This window comes from Zosterops lateralis (genome assembly GCF_965231275.1).
Source record: "Zosterops lateralis genome assembly, chromosome: 4".
Lineage (NCBI taxonomy): Eukaryota > Metazoa > Chordata > Aves > Passeriformes > Zosteropidae > Zosterops > Zosterops lateralis.
In genome coordinates, this window is record NC_139765.1 from 65608397 (window position 1) to 65634481 (window position 26085).

Consider the following 26085-nt stretch of genomic DNA (forward strand, 5'->3'; position numbering starts at 1 on the left):
TTTGTGTCACCCGTTTCTCTTGTTTGAATCTTTGCCTTCACAGCAGATGGAGGTTTTATCCCTTTACTCAGAGCAGTTAAACAGGCCACAGAAATGTTGCCTCTGCCTGACAAGTGCATCATGATGTGCTTAGTTCCTCCCACGAGATGGAGCAGCGGAGCTTCCTGTCTTGGCACTGCACCTCCACCCAAAAAAATCCCCTTTCCTGCAGGTGCAGGGGTTGACATTCACCTTGCATAGGTAGTCCACTGTGACATGTATCTCACACCTAATCAACTGAACTAAAATTGCACACTTTGAATGTCTCCAAACTGCCGAATCTTTTATATAGGTTAATAAATTTGGACAGGTGCTAAGAATGATACAATCTACCAGCAGACTTGTTCTCATGAACAGAAAAACCCCATGACTCTGGATACAAAATGAGCATGAAATGCTCTTAAGAAATTGGAAGTGATGAAATCAGCAAGGTCAGTGCCGGAGGAAGGAAGGGAAATGAGACACAAGATAGACTGATTTGTTCTCTACCTCACAGCTTCCAAGTGGGTATTTAGATAAATTTTGATTAAGCTCCAGTTCAGGCCTGATAAAACATCTCTGAACTGGATGAAGTTCAGACCCCAGACCAGCTGGTGGGAAGTAGAGGAATGCTTGAGGCGTAGGGAACATAAAACCCCTTAAGCATCTTACAGTCCAAATCTCTGGTGGACAGGAGCTCTCTGGTGTTCTTTGCACACTGCCTCACTCAGGAAAAAAAATATATTGATGTAACTGTAGCTGTGTACTGATAACATGAAGAGACCTATCAAAGTGCCTCAACAAATTCAGCTCTTTCTGAGTGAAGGAAGAGCAAAAGAGATTCCATCTAAACCTGTTTTCCCCAGAGCCAGCTACAAATTCCACATGATAGTCATCAGCTGGGTGTCTAAGTGTATTGTGCCAACATTTGTTTTCAGAATCTATGCTGATGTTATTTGCAGAAGTGAATCTCAATCAAGTTACAATTGTAATTAGGAAAACAAAGGAAACAAGAACAAATAGGAAGGACAGGCTTACAGAAAAGAGGAAAGTGTAAGTTAAAATAATTACCTGTTTTAATTAAAGGTTGGATTTAAAAAAGGTTAGGATGATCTATGTTTTGGAGTGGAATTTCCTATTTCATTATACCTCCTTGTTACAGTTTGTTTTCTTTTCAAAGTAAATGAACAGGTTTTTATTTCTCACATCTTCAAAATTTTGTTTGGTTTGACATTTTTAGTAAAAGGAAAATAAAATAATAAAATCATCCAAAATAATTGGTTTTATGACTGGAGAGACAGTGAATTGCCACCATGTCTCACCTCTGTCAAGAACCAGCTGATGAATGACATAACTGTGTTCTGTTCAGGGTTTTGTATCATCTCTGTTGGTTAACATACACAGATACAGACATAAAGTCCATTGTAAGGTACATTGCAAGTGAAAATACAACAACAAATCCCCAAAGAAGTAAGGCCAAAAAACCATTGTTCCTTGCTAAAGGTAATGATAAGGGGATCAAGTGAAATAATCCTGGATCTAACAAAAAGAGACCTTCAAGTGTTTAGTATCAAAATAATGAATTTAATATTTTTATTTTTTTTTAACTAAGAAATCTGGGAAGCCTCTTTCATGGTTAATGAGAAAATTGAGAGTTTTTACGGAAGAAATTGTATATACTAGAATGTCTCAAAGAATACTCTGTGAGAGCTAACATTCTGCAAGCAGAAGTAGTCTCTGCTGAAGTCACTTAAAAGGAGAAATTATCACCAAAAGGTGAGAGTTAGACCTATGGCAACTACCTATTCAGAAAAAGGGAGAAAATCAGGTCAGTAAAAGGAAGACAGAAAAACATCGTGGTTTGAATTTAGTATAAGATTAAAGTATTTTGAGAACACTTGCAGTCCCCCACATGTATCATTTCCACCCTTGCTGTTTTGTAAGAGTATTATCTATTTTGGCTCTTGTGAGAAAATTATTCTAATTTCCCTTTCCTTTAAACTGGATGAATTAAGTGTGAATTTAATAGCTGTATAACAATATAGCATTCATTCCTCATCCCTAGGTGTGAAAATCTCTGAATTTGGGCACTGAGGTTCTAGAAAGCATATGCCATCTTCCAGCTCATCCTTCAAATTATCTAAGGAGCAATGGACTGCACTCTCTTCCCATTAACTTTTGCAGATTCCTGGACCAGATATAGATCTATCCCTACAAACTTAAGACAAAAGTATCTTTCAGTGACTGATGGTGGTTAAAAGTGTCTGGCATCAAATGAGACTGTAGACTGCATAGGTAATTGTTTATTCCTCCGTCTTGCTTTTGGGAGGCTTTTTGTTTCACTGATTAATAAATAATCTGATTATTACCATGATATCCAAGGGATGCCTGGAACTGCATTGTGATTTAGAAAAGAAAATATGCTACAAAAAAAAAAAAAAGCCAAATCCAACCTGTGCTTATTTCAAGTCTGTCCTGTTTCAGTGTGTTTTCACCCTCTATTAGGTACTATTTTGAAAAAGCACTGCAGTAACCGAGCAGTCCTTTTGCCTGACAGAAATTAAAGTCACTGTGCAGGAGTGTAATTTTAATGTATGTCCTGGGAGTGAAAGTCCACCAAGAAAGCTACAGTTAATTTAGCAGAGCTCATAATATACACTCATTTTTAGCCATAGGGACTTGACTTTAAACTGTCTGAAGGTCAAGCATACAGAGACTGCTACAGAATCCTTCAAAAACGTGAGCCACATCACACATCTGCCACTCCTCGCTTAGAACAATTCAGCACAGTTAGGAGCCTTCCTCTAAAAAGAAGCTGAAGATAAAGTAAACACAGCAAATGAATTACCCTTCTCCCTCTGGAGAGGTCACGTTCGAGGTTCACTGCTGATGCAAGATGGTGAAGCTTGCACCAGTGCCCACCTGCCAGGGATTAAACAGAGAGCTACAGTCTCCAGTGCAATCAATGCCTAGTCTTTAATGGGCTCTACATTCAGCACCGGAAGCTCTGACAAGCCCATAATCCATTCATTAATGTGTGTTAATATGTGCCCTGTGGAGCTGTCCTAACTTAAAAACAAAAGGCAAGGCATCCACATGTGTTATTTGGAATAGGATGGAACAGGGAACCCTTAGCGCCATGGAGAGAGGAACGATTGCAAAAAGGATTTTATTGCACGTCTCCCAGCAGGATGTTTAGAAAATAAAGATCCAACACATGCTGCAGCAATAAAGCAATTCCTCCTTGGCCAGATCCAGACAGTGCTATGCAATTGTTCCCTTGACTTATTTCAAATGAATAAACATGTTTTCTTGTGTGCATCAAGCAGGTGTGCACAGGTTCAAAGCTGTGATCCTCTGCATGTCTGGTCTGGGGAGAGCCAAGACATGAAGAAGGTCAACAGTCAGAAAGTGAAATGCTAAGACCCCTATCCCTGTCTTCCTTCAGCCTTATGAGACAATAAAATTGATCCAGCACTTTGCAAATTTGGCAGGTGTCTCATTCCAGAAAAATGTTGAAGAGAGACACCTAAAAACACTTCCCCAAAATGTGTGATCCTGATTTATTGCTGGCAATTTGGTCTGGTCTCTGATCCAGACTATGAATGCTAATTAAAAGCATCAAAATTTTGAGGATCCTGAAAGAACCAGTGTAGATGTAAATACATGGGAAGATAAAATTGAATAAAAAACCAGCCAAACAACAGGAACCAGCTCAAATCAATCTCACTTGTCTCTAGAGTTGAGAAATTTATATACATATTATACTCTAATATTGTTATTTTGGTTTGATTGTGATTTAATGAAACTCATCAGTTACTTGCATAAAAAGGTAAAAAAGTTAGCATTTTTAAAAAATAATTAAATTATAAACAATCTGCATAAACATATACACTCTTACTCTTTGTCCATATAATAGGGACAGCTTTCTTTACATAATTTAAAGAAAGCATGCTGAACTTTTTAAAATTATATTCACTACAGATTATGGAAGAGGAAGTTCAATAAAACTTTTACTGAACATTAATCAATTTTACAACATTTGGATCCTTTCTATCATCTTTTGCTAGTTTTGAGTACCATCTTTCAAAATAAAATGTCACTTTTCATGGTATTTTCTCTATACTTTAATAAAATCATTCAGCAAACAATATTGAGAGAACTAGATCGGGGAGTCCTTGGAAACACTATGAAATTCTGTTTATGGAAACCAATGTGAAAGGAGTGGTACAAGCTGAATATCTCATTATTCTTTTATCTTCTTATCTTATAACTTAATTTTAAATTATTCCAGTACTTACCCTCTTGCTGTGTAAAGATAAAACTTAGGCACTGTCTACAGAATTTCATGAAAAAACACTTCTGAAAGCCTAAAAAGTCATGTTGGTGGTGATCCATAATATTTAGGGTCTGTTTATCCCAGAGGCCACAATGGTTTCATAGTTATTTTCTCTCTGAGTGGTCTGCTTGCAACAATTTCTCAGATCTAAAAATACCATCACAGTGAAAATATATTGACTGTGATTCTGAAGAAGATGCAAACTAGTAATTACTACATAAAACACTTCCAGGAGACTATTCAGAAAATAACCAAATGGAAGTGTAGTTTGCCTCTCTTTCAACACTGACTATAAGGGAACATGGAATAACTGATATCCTACACTAAGTTTTCATGCAGAATGCCTTTTGGAGGACACACCTTGGAGGTGCATCTGCAATGACAGAGAAGAATCTGCTTTATTTTCACTATGTTCACCTAAACATTTGATAGTAAGGAGCAATAAATACATCATTTACTTCTTCCCCCTAAAGCAAATAGATTACTCTGGTACTGCATTTTAAATTGTAACCCAAAATTGAACCTTAAAAATTTCAATCATTGTTTTACTCCCCTCTTTTTGATGCCTCTGTATCAAATTAACTGGAAAGAGTAGCTGTGATGCAGACATCTTTCCAGCACCTACTGTGGTGAAGACAGATGCAAAGAGACCATTCATATTCCTTGCAATCTTGAGGTTTTTGACTGGCTCTTTGTAGTCTGAAGGACCAGCAGACTCACTGGCTGCCTCTGCAATACTTCTGATCTGTCAGGATAATTTAAAGGATTTCTTTGTCTTTATGTCTTCAGTTTTTTTCTTAATCTTCTTTTACATGTTATCTTTCAAACCTTACATTCCTTTATGCTAACGCTACTTATCCTGTCTTTTTAGGATTTAAACTGGGATATGTAGTACCTCATTCGTGCACACATAATTTATCTATTTTATCCCTTCATGTTTCCTTTCAATGCACTTAAATATATTTGTTATGAGAAATATAAGTATCCCATATTTCCTGAATAAATTCCACGATGATTATCTGGATTTTAATTTCCTGAATTTCTCCTTAAATTACTATTTACAAATATCCTCTTATTGAATGCTGGTATCATAAACCTGATTCATCATTTCATGCCACTACAGCACAAATCAAATGTTCAGTATTTACAACAAATCAAACCATCTTACAGTATATACTGAACAAAACTCTGTATCCTGTGCCAAATTTAAGTCCAGGTTAGTTTTCTTCTTACATTCAGAGTCCAATGATCAATCAAAACCACAGTCGATCATTCTACCCATGTTCTGTTCTTACTTTTCAATTAATCAAAATATGCACATGAGGAATAAATTTGGAATATAAAGAAGACTCAACTTCAGACAAATCATGAAGCATAAGAATGTAAGATTTATCTCTCCTGCTACCAAAAATACAAGTGAGATAATTTCTAGGGCAGGTATGACCCAAGTTATCCAAGGCTTTGATGACCAAGTCAATATCCAAGATGAAATCCTTGCAGGAGCACCCAGATGTTGTGTTACAGATGGATACTGTAGATGCTCTATTGATTCTACAGTCTTGACTCACCAAAACAAATGACTGAAATTGAAAGCAACCTGCAGCATTGTTTTACCAAATAAAGAACAGCTTACAAATCTATTTTAAGGGTAAGGTGAAAACTTCAATAAGAAATCAATTTTGAACATATTTGAAGAATTCAGTGGTCTAAAACATCTCTTTTCTATTTTTAAAAGGAACATATACACCATACTTCCCCCATGCAGCTGTATTATCTGTATTGTCACTGCTGGGGAACCGTGCAGGCTGTCTTTGCCCAGTGCAGAAATGGATGCACAGTGACAGAATATAAGAAATGGCATTTAATTACTCTAGAGTCTATATTTACATCTGCATAAAACGTGTAGAAAAAACCCGTGAACTTAACTCAGTAACTACTTTGCTCTGTCTGCAAAGCATAGAAATGTTAAGTGTCTAATGACAGATCCATAATCATTAAGGTTTACTGGAAAGTATTTTGGTTTAATTTACCAAGCATGGTGTTAGTTAAAATTAATCAATTTAATCCTGCCCAAGTATTTCTCACAAAAATTACACTCTAATGCCAATACTCCTCTGAATAAGCTGTCTTGATAATAAGGCTGTCTCCCAGTGGTCTGGGAGGATATATTTGGTGCTGTAAATATTTATATAGAAATGTGATTTATTTCCTTGACATTCTTTGAAGGTGTTTGCCTTCTCTAGGTATCAATGCATCAAGGGAAGAAAGTGGCTGAATGTCATTTTAGAAAGCAAACTGTTAAAGGATGACCCTTATTAATACTAACCATAGAATTATTTTGATTTCCTCCAAGCACTATGCCATAAAAAGTCAGTCAAATAAAAAGACTTAGCCAGCTCTTAAACATGAAAAGCACTGTATTTCCTTTTGAGGCATAGCTTCCAGAAAGGCTATGTTTACAATTGAAGATGGCATAATAATAGGAGATGGCATAATAATAGAGACTGTTATAAAAATACAAACAAATAATGATAATAATAAAAATAATCCTTTTCTCCTCACGAGGAAAATATATGCTAATCTGTAGTACTTATCTATCAGCAAGAAAGGATTCTTTCCTGGAGGAATGAACAGATTCAAGAATTCTGTGGAAAGGAATGGGATATTTCACTGAAATCTGAATAATTAGTTTTGTGAGGCACATCAGCACAAACAAATTGAATAATTTTAAGTGGTTGTAGTCTGAAATCTGTCACTAAAGGAGCAGGTGAACAGAGAAGGAAAATTCCTTTGGTGGCCCACATTTACTTTTCATTTCTCTTCTAGTGAATTCACCTTAACCATTTAGAGGAAAGTTGGTCTCAAAGCCCAGGTAATTATCCAATATTGATGCCAATTAGTGCTAACTATGAAAGGCATTTTTAATGGTATAGACCTCTGTCCATTAAGAAATAGGATAAGACCAACAAAACAGAGCACTGCTCAATGTATGCATGGGAACAATTTTCAGTCACTAATGACTGGACTGGAGTGCTAGCTGAAGGTGAAAACCTGTATTTCCATGCTACTAATTTAAATTCTTATTTCTTTGTCTACATGCGTATCTATGAACAGTTCATCAGACCATATAAATTTGAAAATTTCAAAGTAAAAATGTGTTTAACTATTTATGTTGAACATCTGAATAGTTTGTCTGGCTATTTACTTTGCATAAATCGTATTTTGAAGAAGAGGAAATATGGGGCAAATAAATATTTTTCTTGAAGGCTGTGGGAAAGCCATTGATACTGTTTTAAAATTGAGTACTAATCTCCACAGGATCCATCTTTGCTTGTAGGATTATTTTGCTAGTTTAGAGAAACTAATTAAAACTAATTAAAATGCATAAGAGTATTTTTCAACCAAGGTAAGAATACTGTCCAAGAATGTATTGCTGTCAGTCACAAAGGTTTGATAGAGAAAGTAAATATACTTAACCCAACTCCTTATTCCATATTGTTGAACTGTGGTATCACACAAACTGTATCTATAATTTACAGATATAAAGAGATAAAAGTTTTAACAATGTAAGAAAAATGTCATAGTAAAAATGAAATGTTTCTGTGATTTCAATCAAATTGCTTTATTTCATGGTATTTAAGAAGTTTTGTTCCAATTCACAATCTGTTCTTTTGTTCCAGAACTGAAAATTTAAGTTGAAATCCTAGCAGCTCACCTAGCAGGGGAAAGAGACTCTTTTGTCAATGAAAATACTTTAAAGTAACCATTTTTAAATGTGAGTCACTGTGTTTAACCCAATATCCAATTTTACTGAAATTAATAGAAATTAAATGTACAAACAAGGTTAAAATCTAGATAGACCTCCAGTGAGTTTTTTCAGGCACCATCATATCCTCCTCACTGATTTTCTCTGCTGTGCATCACCACTCCTGCCAAATTTGGAGTGGCTGAAAGAAGCTGAAAGGAGCTGAGCTGTAAAGCAGAAAACAGGAAACCACACTCTTCACCATCCCTACCATTTCCTTGTGAATTAATGTCCAAACACTCTTTCCTCCTCCCACCCCAGTTTTCCCTTTGGGATTACCATTTCTCAGCTGGAGATAAGACTATGAAGAATGGAATCAAGATGTGAAGGAAAATAAATGAAGTGGCTCCCAATTCAACATGATGAGGAACTGTTAATGTGACCAGGTGGACCTATCTCAAAAATCCTATCTAGAGATGGTGTCCTGCATGTCCTACCCACAAATTCTGCTGTGATGTGAATCACAGAATCATAGAATATCCTGAGTTGGGAGGGACTCAAAGAACTGTGATGTCCAACTCCAAATCTGAATGCAGATCTTGTAGAAGTAATGGCAGAGGTTGGGAAAAAAAAAAATCAACACACTCATTTTGAGAACATCTGCTGATGAGCTGTGAAATTTCCAAATTATTTTTACCACTGCCCAGTTTTTAATTTTGCTTAGGTAAATTAAGACCCTCAAAAAATCTATTGACTGGGAGACTGAATGAAGGATTGCGGTGGACGGCTTCCGCCCAAGGGAAGCGGCTCCGGCCAGCCCTGCCGCCACCACAACCCGGGGGCCTTTTAGCCAGAGGAACGAGCCAACCTAGCAAGCGTTGCGGAAAGAGCGGTGAACAGAAAGGCGGGACTCTCAGATCAGCGAACCAAGGGGTGCGTGGTTCCCAAGGCTGCGTCCCAGAGAGACAGCAACCTGGGCTTGCCACGGCTTTTTATTGACTCTCAACAGGGGGTGGGAATAAGGGTGGTCTCTCAAGGAACAAATCAACTACCTTGAACAAACTTGAACAGTGGGGTGATCAAAACTTTAAACCAATGGGGAAGGAGTGGTTATGTAACAGGGGGTGGAGGGATTATATAACTTGGAGATTGACAGTTAACAGAAATGGGGTAAACAACTATTCTGGGATGGAGGTTGGCATGACAACTGGGGAAAGGCGGGAAAACCTGAGGGAAGGGGAGGCCATCTTTGACAATAGGAATAAATGCGATTTCAAAATGTAATTTCATAACTGATATAAAAACATCAAAGTCCAATCGAAACCGCTTTGCCACACCCCCACAAAGGATCTAAATTCGATGAGATGGATTGTATCCTGCAGATGCTGCTTTCCAGACTATGTAAAGAATCTAATTAAGTATCTTAGAGAACATTTTGTCTGCAAAGACCAAATGTGATAAATCCTGCATAGGTGATATGCTCAAGAGTACATAGAAAGATGTTAATAGGACTGGGAATATTTTTCAGATTTTTAGTCAAAAGCCAAATTATAAAATGACCTGACCTTTGCCTGCTGCTTTCAATGGCTGATGCATTGCACGTTCCCACATGATTCAGAGAGCAATGGATTCCTAAAGTACAATGAAGCCAATAACTCTGCAATATCTGAAGTCTGCTAAATCAGCAAAAATGTTAGATTGAAGAATTTAGATAAAAAGATTTCCTAAATCTTGAGGATCAACCATGACTAGCTGGGAGAAAGGACTTGATTGCCATTTAAAACTTATTATACACCTTTATATTAGGGGCCTATAAGAAGAGGACACTTTGTCTTTAATACAGCAGCAGATAAGATTACTTCAACAGGATTACAGGTAAATTATGAGATTTATGTGTTACTCATTGCTGGATTATGTTTCAGAGAGCTTGAAGCATAAAAACAAGAAAGACAATTTCTTGAAGGCCAGCATTTAATTATAGACTTACCCAATAACCTATTATTGAACCAGCTCATCAAATAGGCTCTGTCCAAAGGATTATACCTAACTGTGCATTTTTTCATTGGATTTAGTTTTAAAGGCTGACCAAAAGTTTTAGAAATAAAAGCAGGAGACTGTCAACAAAATGCTCAGATTTTACCGTCAAAGTCTTTAGCAGAACGTAAATCTCAGTCAGTTGTTTAGCTGATTATCCTTTGTGATATTTATTTGCTGAGCATTCCAACAAAAATTTCAGGCATTTTAACAGAATCTTCAAAAGAAATTTAACAACCCTATATAAATCTCTCCAGAAAGTCTGGAAGTATTAATTCTATTAATTTCAGGTAACTCAATATCTATAACTCATTCCCTTTGAAAGTAGAGAAAAACAATACAGACATTTAATTATCCTTATAACCTATCAGACATGAAAATACAGGAGACCTTAGAAAATTGACCATAATGTTGCATAGGTAAAACTTACTGTTAATAAATTGGAAACAGTGAAAATAATCAACAATTCCTTTGTAGTATATAATACAGTAGTACGTCAAAAACCCAAAAGTGGACAGAGAATCAATAAGAAGCACACCAATAACTTAACCACTTCATCTTCTTTATTAAAACAATTTCCTAGTTCAGCCCTAAGGTAAATAACAGAACTCCAGTTGTTGGGTAGTGGACAATTAAGCAAAAATTGCGACTGCATAAATCAAACCAAATCTGTTTGATCGAAATAAAATATTTCTGAGGACATTGAAAACTCACTCTCCTTTGACAGATTTCCAGAACAAAGACCCAGTGCTTTCCAGAAATTACAAATTTACATGTTTGTCTTCTATATAAGAGAAAGTAAGTGGGCTGCAGGAATATCTGGAATATTCTGCCTTTTTTCCCAGCTGGGAGAAAAATGCAGAACAATGCATCATCACTAAATTGTTACCCTAACCCAGCCTGAAGAAAGTTGTAGTAGAAATGTGGCTTGAATGTGTCTCTCAGAGGTACCATCTCTCAGATGCACTCTTGGATCAGGTATGTACTGAAATAGTAACCCTCCCACAGGTCTTTTCCACTCATACCTTAAAGCCAGGGCTCCCAAATGTGAATTTGCCACCTTTAATGTGTTTCAATGACTGAACTGGAAATTTTATCAAAACCCAGTGGTGCTTCCTACCATGACAGATAAAATTACACTTTGCCAAGGGAATGACACAGAACAAAGGAAAGCTCAAATAATATGGCTCTTTTGTCAGAAACTTTGCCTTTAACCTTAAGATAAGTTTGCCATTGGCACAACAGGATGAGCACATGTGAATAGGTTGATAGCATCAGCAGAATAATATGTAAACACTTCAAGCCTTCTGGGATCTTGAGTAATAAAAGCAAGAGTTTCATGCCCTGAACTTTTTCATGATTAGGGAATAGTCTGTTTGCACTTGTACATTGTATGCACTAGTTTATTTAGCCAAAGTTTGTTTGTTTTTTTCCTCTATTCCTGAGAGCTCACATCTGTAAGAATAGTTGAGACTACAGATCTCTATTACATTTAGGGAATTTCATTTGGTGTATCTTGCTGGGACAATAATAAAACCTCCTCTTGAGCACAGTAAATATCTATTATAATATTCAATGATAAAACATTCTTCCATGTGTTTGTTGTTACTCATTTTTCCTTTTGGGAAACTATATTCTACCGTCTAAAATAACCCTACGAGGTTCACAAGTGAAAGGTTTACTCAGTCCCTAAACTTTTGCTCTCTTCTATTGTAAAATTCCATTCTGCATATTGCTCACTCTTTGTAGAAACTCTCTCATGCAAAAAAGTTCACTAATAGCTTCTAAATTTTTAGATTCTGAGATGTAATGTAAGGGCACGCACATTTTCAGTGGAGTTTATATTGAGTTCCTAAGACATTAAAGAAATTCATAGTCATAATTTTAAATTGCATCCAAACCTGAAAAATGCATAAAACCTAGTTTGCATTAATGTTGCCAAGTGTGTCAAAAGTGCTCTGAGAGCAGCTTGTTTTAAGTATATCTATTTCAAAAAATAGATTTTGGGTTGATCTCTCTCAAGACCTTTCCTAGAACACAAACCCAATAATACACTTATATTGACCGAGGCATACATAAAAATTGTGTTCAAATGCACCATTAAATACAGAAATACAGTCTCTTTTCCATGGCTATCTACAATGATACCTTTTTTTTTCCTTGTTTCAGCAAAAGGAAAAACTTGGAGTGGTCCCTACACTTTTTCCTATAGCTTTGTTTTGCTGAAAGCAGCGCTCTAAACTAAGGATGTGAAATGGTTACATGTGACAGGCTGAATGTCAGTGTCAGAGCATGGAGCCTGACCTGGACTTGCAAAGGGAGGCTCATTACAAGCACACTCAGGCAGCCTTTCAATCTCCTGCATGGCTTCGCCCAATTCATACTTCAAACCAGAATAAGCAAATACCACTCCAGCAGCCTCCCCTGAGTCGCCCTGCAGGGCTGAAGTGTTAAACTGTGCAGCTCTGTTTTGAGTTTGTTCAGTATTTGTTTAACCTGAAGTGCCAGAAACACTATAAATCCCTCGTTCTATTTCGCATGTCCCTTTTCATTTAGTAAGCCTTCTAAAGGTCAGAGCACGCACACTCCTCCCTGAAAGGGTTGCCCTTTCTTACACTGCACATCCAGGGTGGGAGATGGGATGAGATGTGGGAACAGTAAAAGTCATCAGGAAATACAGATTGGAGAAATAGCCAAGACTAACACACCTGCTGAAATATGTGTTCCGGTTGTTTTTTCAGTAGCACACCCACTGAAAATACCAAAAACATGTTTGACATCATCCTTTCGATCTAGATGCTACAATAGCATCACAGGAAATGATAGTTACAACAATTAAATCCAAACTGGCAGGAAATTAGTTAAGCATGATATCCAAAAGATCATTATCTGCAATAATCTGGTTTCAGTAGGTGGATGAAGAAGTTGGGCTATCAATTTTCTGGGAAACTGTATTTGCTTTGTGAGTAACAAAGCTCAGTATGGGAACCTCCATTTGGGAAGGATGGTTCTATATCTTCTGAATCCACATCAGACACTGAATATCAGCTCTTCATGGGAACAGGAATCCCACAGGAAACTTCTGTGGTGATATTTGTATCCCAGTAGAATAAATATTGGGTGAAAATAAATGTTAAATAATACCTGTGGTTCAAAATCCCTAAAGCGAAACTGGGCTATATTTGTGGCAGGGCCTTCTGCAAGATTAAAGTCCTTGGATCTCTGTAAAACCAATCAAAAGATCTCACTTATTTTCTGTGATAGCTATTGGCTACACAGTTTTCTATTAGAGTAGAATCAAATAGAAATACCTAGTACTATAAGTGAAGAATTAACTAGTTTTTTAAACTTTGAAACCTTTTTAGTGTTTGTCAGATAATGAAAAAATTACTAAGAATCAAATCTTCCAGATACAAAATCTTCCCAGATCAAAATAAACTAACATTATTCACCAATGGGAATTATAGAATCTTTTGTAAGTATGTTTTACATTAGAGTAACTAAGCAGAGAATCAGTCCCTTGGATTCTGATATAAACAGTGCTTTAAAGTGTACACTACTAGGAAATTAGAAGTCAACAGAAGGATTTGCCTAGAAGCTGTTTGTTCTTAGAACAGCTTTCAGACACAGACAGGAGCCTCATACATAGCAATGGATGAATAGTAAAGTAACATTTTGTTTTATTAAAAATTACCTTGTCATAGTATTTAGAAATTTGTTCCAGATTATTTTACAATAAATCTGGGAATTCCATTTTGGAAACAAAAGTAATCTTCAGATGAGATGGAGTATATATGTACATTTGCAAAACTAGATTTCTGTAACTCTTCTGTAGGACTATCTCATTTTCCACAAGATGTTTTTAATACACAAGTGGTTATTGGGCTAGATATTAGTTTCAAAGTTGTGGACTGCTTAGACATTTTGCTCTATATACCTTTCTGATAACACACTTTTCATAAGCCAGAATCTTTTCTGTCAAGGAAAAGATTTCTGTCACCAGAATCAATCAAGTGGAAGAGGAATGATAATAATAATAATAATAAAAATCATAATAAAATTTAAAAAGAATCACAGAAATCCTTTGCTTAATGTGGCTATTGTAGGAGAATAAAGGACGGAACAGAAATATTTCAGTCCCAAAGTTTTTCATAAGCTGTTTTAGATTGCAGCACTTGTAGAACTTCATGGTGACTCAATTATCTCTGCCATTCCCTATCTGCTTTTTAAACAGAATGGGAGGAAGCCAACTCTATCCTGGGCTGCATCGCAAGAAACGTGAGAGGTCAAGGCAGGTGACTGCCCCTCTGCTCTGGTGAGACCCCTAGAGTGCTGTGTCCAGTTCTGGGATCCTAAGCACAGGAAGGATGTTAATGTATTGGAACAAATCCAGAGGAGGCAAACAAGTTGATCAGAGGTCTGGAGCACCTCTCTTTATGAGGAAAGGCTGAAAGAATCTGTATTTTTCAGCCTTGAGAAGAGAAGGTTCTAGAAGACTTTATTACAAGAAAGAATGGGACAGAATTTTTAGCAGGGCTTGTTGAGATAGGACAAGGGTTGGTTTTAAATTGGTCAACTCAGATAAAATAAAAAAGACTTTTTTACAATGAGCTGGTGGAACACTGGAAACAGTTTCCCAGGGAGGTGGTAGATGCCCCATCCCAGGCAACATTCCAGGTCAGGCTGGACTGGGTTCTGAGCAGCCTGGTCTAGTGGAAAGTGACCTTGCCCATTGCAGGGGGTTTGGACTGGATAAACTTCAAAGGTCTCTTCCAACCCAGACTACTGTGATTCTATGAAGAGTGGAAAATCTGAACTAGTTTTATAAACTAAAAACTGGAAAGGTCACTTTTCTGGCTGGTTTTAGGTTCCTCTCACCATTTATCCACTAGGTTTTCATCAAAGGTCAAGATATCTTTAGTTCTTTTTGTGATGTTAGACAAGTATCTTTTTGCTTCTCAGTCCCAATTTCTTATATGAAAAATTATATTTAAGACATTTGTCTTTTAAATTTAGTTTCTGGGACAGAGCATCCACATTTTTGTAAGCATGAATAGTGAAAGTACTCCAACTTGAAAATGTTCCCAAAAAGTAGCAGCCTCTAAATGAATGATATTTTCAAACAAATTTCCTTTTAATGAACTCAGTATCTAATTATGTGGATATTCAGTGTCCTTTTTTTGCCTAATACAGAGTATTAAAATACACAGAATGCAAAATAAAATCAAAATAAAGGCCACAATTAGAATTAAATGTAAAACACCCAGGTGCTCCTTCAGTATTTGGGTAAATATATTTGAAAAAATAAAGTTGTACCACAGTGCGTAGGTGTATACAAAAATATCATTCTGCTGTAGAGTAAAACGACATAGAACTTAGAGGAAAAAAACCATTTTATTCTCCAAAATAATTCACAGAGCTTTTTCCTGATATTTTACACAACTGAATCCAATTTATTCTCCTCAAGTACCATGTATAGTTTAGGATGTGGGTACGGCAATCGTGAGGCAGCTTTGATATTTGCTTGAGCCTAAAAACTTTCCTGCTATTCCATCCCTGTTAAATAAAGAATGATTCCTTGGACTTTTGAAGAGGATCCTTTTCCGTCAGAAAATTCCTTCTTTACCAACTTGTTTAAACATTCATCCTAAAAATCTGGCAAGAACACATCACTTGTTAAAATCCCTGCACAAGTGATCAGCAAAGGAAGAGATTTAGGTCTGCATGTAAGTGTCTATTAGGCTGCTAATAAAACTAAATCTGTTAGAGATTTCCCCAGATTTTGTACTAGAAATTCCTTTTCTGTGAACAGCAGTTGAATTTACTTCCAGCAACTGGGGAATGCCCTCTTGTTTTCTATCCCAAATGAATTTTGACTCACAGGATTCTGTTTAATGTATCTCTACCCAGACACAACCTCATGTACCAGGGCAAGAGGGAGCAAGGGTTAGAGAGGTAGGGGTCTGGAAGGTTGAAATTTGAATGATTCCAAAGTCATCTGATATAAAACTGTGTAATAAAATATAGGGGAAGGAAAAAATGCTGGCACTGGTTAACAAAAATGACTAAAGCATAGAAATAATCTTAGAATCATGCTAACAATTTCTATTTTGTCTGACTCTGGAACTCCAAAGTCAAAATAAACCTTAAGCAAATCTAAGTAGACCCCCAAAATCTGGTCCACCTCTAAAGGAGTGAGACACTTCCTTACTGCTGCTTTTTATCAATATCTTGTCCACTGGCTCTGTGATGTGAGGCAAAATACTTTGGTGCAGTAATTGCAATTATAATTTTGGTCTAGGAAAAAGAGTCAGAAACTGAAGGATGAGACCCTTCCCATCTCTTCAAGAAAAGAGAAAGCACAGAGCAGATCAAAAGAAACTTGTAGACTGTGAATATATTGCCAAAAAACCCTACTCTACTGGAGTCACTGTAATATGGAAAGCATAAGGAGACTGCTACAGTGAAAATGAGCCCTCAGTGCTGCTTAAATTGAAGCTGGAGTTATTGTTGACTCTGGAAATATCTCTGGAACAGAAAGGGACAGTAAAGGCACAAAGCCATTGTAGTCTTTGCACTTCCAGACCTGGAAAGTCTCTTTCATTCAGTATTACAGCTTAAAATCTTACTCAGGCATATTGGAGTGCGAATTGTACGGAGAGGGGAAAGTAGCAAAGAATTCATACATGCAACTGGACAAGCAGTGACTGATGAGGTGGCTGAATCTAAAGGCAAAAGAGTATTTGAAAATGCGGCTTTAAAGTTGAAAAAATTTGCAAGGCCTGTAGTCAACTATTTAACCTTCCAAATAAATAAATAAGTAAAACTTCTGAAAACTGCCTTAGATAAGATTTCAGGCCAAAATAACCACATAAATGCTGTATAGTGGTTTTGGTTCTAATGCTCTCAATTAAAGTAGCTGTAAATATTCATTTACATATGTTTAGTAATTAATGCCATAAAGTATTCACACACAGACAATGGTGGAACAGTAATTATGTGTCTCCCACTCTGTCTGTGTAACTATTTTTACCATATGACATTTCTTTGCATTTTTTTTCCTCAACAATCAAAAGTTTTGCTTTTAATAATTCCAATTGCAACTTATTATGCCAAGATTTTCCAATAGTTGAAATAATTATCCAGTACTCTGTTGTGATATGTTTAATTATTTTTGTTGAGAATGCTGTATGTATGAATCAAATTATATGAGCTGTTGCCTTTTGTCTCTATACTGGTTGATAAAGATGGTTGAAAGAGACTCTCATTTCAGTTTACTTCTCTATTTTCTACAGCATGCTGCCCATAGTATTGGGTGATTTACCTAAAATATCTTTATTGGCAAATAGAATCCTCCCAGAAGACCAGATTAGAGAGGGTTATATATAGAAAGAAGCTCATCAAAATCTAATGCAAAATTTCCTATGAGAAAAGCAGATTGAAAGCTTTTTGGTATTTGGCCTGTACGTTTAGTATAGCCAATGTTGGATTTAAAATATTTGACAAAAGTGAACATGCTACTAAAAAATGTAATGTAATTATTGAGTTTCTATCACCTTGTGTTGCTATATATTAATTATTTGGTGTAAAATATCTTATTGGAATGCAGCATTCATCACTTCAGAGCTGTGGTCTTATAGATGGTCTTTAGAGACATGTTTTCTAATAGTGTCTAATCCCATTCCTCCTCACTGGAAGAAGCTGCTCCAACATAGGTTTTTGTCAGCTGCAATAGACATGTGATATTAAACCTCTTTTTTTGACTAAAAGGTTTTATTACAATTCTGACTGGATTTAGCTGAGATGGAAAGTAATCAAGCTACTGTAGTAAATTCAAAACTGTGCCTAGCATAGAAGTATTAATATCCACTGTAGCACTGCAGAAAATCTTTTACTTTATCCTTTAAATCATCCAATCCTTTTTTGGCTCGTGCTGGTGAGAGTTTTCCTGGCTCTTTATGGATCATTTAAGAGGAAATGTTGAATTCTGCTGGAGTCTGGAGCCAGAGTATTTTGGCTCTGTTCTCTTGAGCTGCAGGAAGGGAGGTTCATTGCCACAGCCTTAGCATGAGCCCATCTCCTTGGCGTCCAACATCCTCCGTGTGTTCCTGCGGGCTCCTCCCAGCCCGGCGGGTGCCCCTCCACCCCAGCACTGCCGAGATTAATTGGTTTGAAAACACTCTCTGTCTACAAAAGCCAGGAGACCACTATGTCTGACACAAGCTCTGAACTGCCGACTCATTTCACATCTCAAGCTTATTAGGAGTGTTCTGTGCTCTACGGCAGCAGCAGAATTCAACATAAGGAGGTGACTGCTGCATTCCATCCATGATTGCTGCAGCAGTGCTGCTTTAGAAATACATTATAAAAATAACAATAGTATACATTTCAAAGGAATTTCACTAAAATTCTATGATAAAACACTTTTAGATGTATTTTGAATGGATAATTAATCAATTTTGTTGGGCTTATGGTTGTGTTGTCCAAGAATAATCTTTTCTATGATTTTACTGTGCATTCAGTGAAACTGACTGATATCTTAGTTCTTGACCTCAAAAAGTGAAACAACATAAGCCAGCTTCCACTCAATGCAGTTCTCAGTGTTTCTTTCTACCTATTTTTCTTTTGTCATCTTTCCATGTATATTTGACTTTCCCTTAGGCCTTAAATATCTGGCAAGATTCATAAAAGCTTTAATGAGTCAGAAATTAGTCATAAGACATTTGCAGCTTGTAAAAGTTTCAAATTGATGGCATCTTTCAATCTGCTAACTGGCTTGTTTTCAACACCAGGCTATTTATTAAGAGAGAATTCCCCAATGTGGATGTTGTTATCCCAACAATAACAGGAATGTGCCATTTAGTGTCTGATATTAATTGTCTATCTCTATATATTACATAGACAAATGCAACCAGTTTTTAAACTTCCCTGTTGTACAGATAGAGAGCAGACTAAATCATTTCAGCTGCTAAAGTCATGTATCTCTCCTGATTTCTGTGAGGATCTTTCTTGAAAACTGTGATGAAAATTCACAGAAACCTCACTGATTTTATTGGATTTAATCTGAATTCATGCCAGCTCAACAGATGAGAATATGTTATGGATTTTCTATCTATCTCTGGAAACTATAATTAAGATAAAAATTAATAATCTACTAATACTCAGAGAAAGGAGGCTATTAATAATTTGTCTGCCAAGTGGCACTATTTTGCCATTTTATGATCATGGATGATGACAGAGCTCATGAGGAAATCAATATATAACCAGAGACCTCAAATCAGAATGCCTGCAGCCTTTGCAGTAGGGAGAAGAATGAGGATTGAGCAGGTGTTCTGAAGTCTGGAATTTCTTCATGTTTCAGTGTCTAAAATGTCTTCAACATTTGGACACAATGTTAGATATGGCTTCCAAGTTCTTCACATGATAGAAATATAATCTCATTCTATGGTAGATATATCATTAAAACTTTGAGCACATGGAGCTACAATGAGGCCAACCAACAGGCTTAGGATATTTCAACTGACCATATATCTCTCATCCAGGAGAATTATTTTCAAAGCACTAGCAGTGACGTATTTTCTGTATTAACCTGGAATGAAGAAGAAATATCTTGGATTGCAAGGGGAGGGGTTTATATATGTAATTATTGTAGGGTTTTTTTTTTTTCATTTTTAATTACAGTTAGATATACCCTTCATTGATGAAATCATCACAGTGAATTTCTACATTACTAAGGTTGCTGCCTTTGTCTATCAGTTTCCTTGTCTACTATTATTATGAAAAGTAGATCTTTTTATAGATAATACATTTGCAGTGATAATTGAAATTAAGTGATGATATCAACATGTATAAGGTAATAGAGAAAAATAAGATCTGCAGGAACTGTGTCAAGTCTGCATAAAACCATCGGTTATTTGCAACTGAAGAGAAGGAATACTCAAAGATGACTGAATGCAATCTAATGTAGCTTTGTTCACATGCAAAATTGTAGCCTTAAATTTAGCTTTTCTCCTGAGAATAATTTGTTAGGTATTGAACAGCGAATTACTGGAAAATCTACACAAGAACGGAAATAGAACCGCATAGTCCTGATTTCGGCAGGTTAGTAGTTTTTTGGCTACATCTGTTTCTTAATCAATAATTGAAATCAGTAGCTGAAACAATTATTTATCTGAACATTAATAACCTTTTAGTAGCTCTATTTTTTTTACATTATTATTTTTAACACATTGTTAAGAACTGTGTGGACACTGCCCATTGTTAAGGGATAAATCACTGTGGTGAGTGTTTGTGGAACAGGAAAGGTGATGGTGGATTAGGTGTGCATTCCTACAGCTCTGAGGTGTGTGGGGATGTCGTCTCTACCCAAGCAATGACACTTTTTGATTTTTTCAGGGAATCATGGGATTTTCTTGTTGGAAAATCCTCTGGAGATCATCCAGTTTAACCCTCCTGCTTATTCCTTAGTTATTAACCTGCTTAACCCTTAGCTTATTCCTGCTTTTATGGAGACACAAATTCTGTATTTAAAAATCTGCTCTAACAATTCTCATTTCCAGTAACTGGGAAACGGAAATGCAGAATGGAACTGGAGGGAAAACTGATATAAATAACTTGAATCCGAAGTACTGCTGGTAAAGAGGGAATAGGGAAAAGCAGTGTGATAAATTTTTACTGTACATAGAAGTAACTTTGCTATTTTCCTTAGCTCTCCTCCTTAGAGAATAGTTTGCTTATTTCTATAGCAAGCTTTTAAACATTGTTTCCTAAATTTACGTGCAGTTTCTTGCTCTCCAAAAATAAAATATTTTATAAGTTTAGTAAGTCCATGGACTGTTTTTTGCAATCCATGTATGCACACTCCATGTTATATCAAAGCACAGCATTGCACCCAATTTCACAAACACTGGCCAGCTGAGGTACATCCTGTCGCGTGCAATTTCTTATTCATTTAGAGGAAACTGGAGCCCGTGAGCTTTGGTTCATAATTCCCATTTTGATACTCAGAAAATTCTCTTTCCAGTCATACAGTGCACATTTTTCTGATTTAAAAAGATGATTTCAGAGGTAGGTCACCATTTTCATGTCCCCCTTGCATGAGTTAAAAAGTTCAGCTGGGACACAAATACTCAAAGTCTTTAAACGTCTGAAGCAAGATGTTGAGAACTCTTAAATTACTGCACTATCAAGATAGATGAAATGGTTAACAGCACTTGAGCAATCAAAACTCTGATTTCATGCTTCCTTTTAAAGAATAAAAGGTCCCCAGAAAGTATTTCTGCATTCCTCTTCACTCAGTTTCCCCTTGCAATTCAAAAGCAAATATGACTTGTTTGATATAACAAACTGAGGTGGAGGTGAACCAAAAGACCCACTCTCACATGGCAATCATGGAACACACTGCCATGAATTATGCAGTGAACTTAATCTGATCCCATGCAAGGAGGTCACCTGAAATACTTCAATGTTTGTGGCATGTTGCTTCTCCTGCTCCGGAATAGTAGAATTGACATAAAACATCTTGGAGGAAACTCCTATTAGACATTAACAATTTGCCATGCAGGTTAGATTCTTGTCAGATAAACACAGAGTTAAAACATCCCATTTACTTGGTACCTTGTTTCCCAGAAAAGGAAGTTAGGAAAAAGCCACAGAAATCCAATCTGTGAAACATTAGGGGAGTCTGAAGAAATTCCTCTTTCCCCCAAGTGTGTTCTCCTGTTTTATATGTCTGAAAAGGGGATGTATACAATTGTGGTGAAAGGGTTGAAGATATCTCAGTGACCAGGATTGGGGAAGAAGGATACACAGCACACTCTTGTGTAGACTTATCAGTATATACACACACACATATGCATTTAAATCTAATGTTTCATCTATTTTAATGTTATGAAGCCCATTTCTATTACTATTATGAAGTAGAACTGAGACACCATCATTAATATAGCTCTACCCTTGACACATCCCCACAGAAATACTTTTCCTCACAGTTTTACCCACAATAAAGGTCCCCTTTCTGCCTTCATAATGCAGATTTTGTTAATTATCTCCCCTTGTCCTTCATTTCACTCTCTGCTTTGCCTTTGCTGTGCAGAGTAAGGTGGCAAAGTATTAACACACAAGGGTTAGCATGTCCATAATGTAATAATATTTCTTGGTTGTGCAAAAGGATGTGATAATAGTGGTTTTTTCTTGCACTGAATACTCAACAGATTACTGTTTACAATTGTGGTATACAAGAAAGGAGAGGATGGGACAAAATATATATCTTTGCAAAGGGAGTAAGGATGAGGAAAGTCTCCTTCTTGATTATAAGTAAGTTAATTTGTGAGTAATCCAGTTAAAGTTTAATGATTTGGCTTTATGAAATAGAAGTGTGTGGATTCTGGGACTAGTCTCCAGGATCCTGGACCTTTCTTTTATGCTGAAATTTATTTTTTCTTTTTATTTTCATTGGGAATTGAACACTCTGAAAAACTGAGTTGCCTGTCTCTTTAAATTGTGGTTTAAAACAGTCACTACAAAGATGGGGCTTTTTCTATGAGATGTACAAAAATGAGCCTTTCTCTAGTACAAACCTACTAAAAAAATACTGCAGGTAATCCAAAGAACAAGCTGTAATATATGATGAAATTTATCCCCAAATCAGTCTGTATTCTTGTATTCTCTTATTCACATTTTGCCTTTTCTTCCTTCTACTGTGGTTTCTTTTCCCCACTTTATCACCTCTTAAATATGCTCTGTTTTCTTACTGCTGGGAGAAGTTAGGATATTGTTCTGCCATTTCCCAGATGTTGATGTCATTTGCCATACAGAGGACTTCAGAAACTATTGAAAGAAACAGAGATATCTACTAGGATGTTGGCTAAACTTTTAAAATGTAGGTGGTCACCAAGATTAAGTTGCCAGTTTAAGAAGATTAGATTAAACAAAACTAATAGATTCTACTGAATCATATTTAATTTGATTCAACACATCAGATAAAATTCTTTCATAGTTTATCTACATTCAGCTCTCTAAATTTAAAAAATTCAGCAACATATTTTTTTGTCAGAGAAAAAACAATGACAATTAAATGGCCTGACAAATGAACTGCTTCATAGAGGAAAATATAACTACAAGAATTAAGGGAAATTAGGATTTTTTATCCTCTGTGGTGATACAATAGTTGCTCCCCTCTTACTCTGAATCTGATTAAAGATTGTTACTGTTTATAGAGTATTAAATAACAACAGTTTCAAAATCAAACCTAGTAAGAGAAAATTCACTGGTCACGGAATATTCAAGAATCTTGAATCAATCGACACAGTTGAAGACTTATTTTCAATATTATCAGGTTTATCATATATACAGATATTGGCAAGACTGGCATATTTAATATCAGCAAACCTTCTCAAAGTTCTTATGAAAACAGGTTATAATTGAAACTGAACATCCTTGTACTGTTAAATCACAGTCCAAATTAAACCATATTGGGTTAATATATCTTTTTACCCAATATTTATGTATAAACATAAATTCTCATTCTTTAGATGAAGGGATATAACTTATTCTAAGATATATTTTATATTTTTTATTCATCAGTTTTGAATGCCACGTCATCCCTCAGTATTGTTCTGTTTTATGTACCAACAAATACAAATTTGGAACAACTTTTGCTTCCTTTAAAAGTTTTGACCATTGCTGAAGGAAAAGATGGCAAGAACATTTGAGTTTCCACGTTCAGCGCTAGCTTGAACTAAATCTGATTTGGAAAATTGAATGAGAAATAACCACGTATGTCAAGTAGTCTGCGAGTTAGCAGATATTTTGTGAGAAATATAAACATGGAACAGTGTTCTTGTATAAACCAGAAATGTTGATGCCAGACTACTTTCTTTTTCCCTGAAACAGAAAACAAAAGTGTTATTATGCGGGCAAAAGAAATAAAGCTAATTTACAGAGGTTCTTCTAATACTTCATTCAACTGACTACAACACTTCTGTAGCTTTTGTAGAAAGTGAATTATTATGAGGGGCTTGATCAGTAAACTGGGTAAAAATTGATCCACAACTGAGATATCAATGTAAACTTGATGGTAAATTTAATGTGGTACATCAGAAAAACATTCTGAAAAGAACTGCAAAGAGCTTATGAAGAAAAAACAAATCTTAGAGGACCAATCCTCCACTAGCTTTTTATTTTTTGTTGTGGGAAAAATGTTCTTTCTCAGGCATTTTCCTCTAATCGAAATTTAGAATCTTAGTCTTTGAACAGTTCAGGATCTGAGCACTGTTTCACAAAGCCCACTTTCAATAAATTTTGAGAGAAAGTGTACAAAGCAGGATATGAAAGAAAGAAAAGGTAATAAAATGACTAATAAGAAGAAAGAGTTAATCACCAGGCTATACATTTATGCCATGGCACAAGATCAAAGGAACTTAACATGCTTGACAAGTTTATCTATCGTGGTAGCATTCTCTCCAAACCAGCAGCAAATGATGGTGAAATATTTCTCTGCATTTCTAAAGAGAGTTCATCCTTTGGTCATTTTCAAACTTATGTTTGCACTTTGCTGTGGAGGCAAATTGGTCTAATTTCCACCCTTCTGTAGTTATCCCAGTCCACACTTACATCACTCCTGTCCATGCAAAAGTGTTGTGTGTGGTGTGTGACTCCTGTGACTCTATAAACAGCACATATCATTTTCTGCAAGCATCACCTCTGTATTGCCCTCAAAACCATCTCGTTTTCAGTGGGATAGGTAAAAATCCAGGATGGAAAACCTCAGGATAGTTGCAAAGATTTTTTATGGCCAGTAGGGGTATAGCAAAAGCACACTTTTAGGCCAATAAAAACATTTTTGGAATACCCTGAAAGCTTTCTGTAAAGCTTCACCAAACACTATCAGTGACTGGGACAGAATGAATTTCAGGTGAAAAAAAAATCAAGAGGTAAAATGCTACCATAGAGTTTGTGAAAAGTTAAAAACCAAACCAGAGACAGAAGCAAAGTGAAAAGAATAAAATTATGTCTTCCAAACAGCCCACATTCAGAAACCTTCTGACTGGTAATAATGTATGTGCCTCACAAATTCTATCAAAATCAAACTTAGTGTCTAAACCTGAAAAACTGTGGTCACTGACTGTGATGGTCACCTGTGTACTAATGGACAAGCAAGTCATTCCATTCTAACTACATCATTATATTTTCATTCTTTTTAGAACATAAGAAAGAACAACAAACAATATGATCCCACATTTTATTTTTTCTGCATAACACAATTTGAAGGAAGATATAAGTTAGGTGCAGAGATTACTAATTAATTCATATACCACACAACGTTGCTAATTAGTGCACTCTTATGCTTTTCTTTCCTACAGTTCACTCTGCTATGAAATTTGCCACAAAACCATATTTGGAGTTAGGTGTATTACTGTTGTAAATAAAACTGTGTTTTTTGACTATCTTTATTGCACAAACACAATTCCAGTGCTATATCCTTTTACCACTCTTCTGGCAGGCCATATCTATCTTATCCCCTCTGCCCAGACATGCCAGCTGTGCCAGCTGCCTGCAATTTTAACATGAGCTGTCAGGAATGGAGACCCTGGCCATTAATTATTTTGTGAGGAGTCTCATTGTTGGTCCATAAGAAGACCATATATGTTTGTGTGTTCAGCATCTCCGGGGAGCACACACAGGCCACTTCCCCAGTGCAGCTGGATGTGAGGCAGCTCCAAACACACACAATTCCAAATCACCTGCTCCACTTCTTTCTCCCATTAAGAATTCTGTATCCACTTGGTGCAGCCTCTGGGATACACAGTAAAAACAGCCCAGGGTTTCATATGGAGCAGGGATAGTCCATATTGACGTGTTTTAGATTTTTCTTTCCCTCAGCCTTGAAGGCACGTAGGTCCACAGTTAGGTCTGTGTTGTTCCAAGGTGCAGACATGTAATTGGTTTT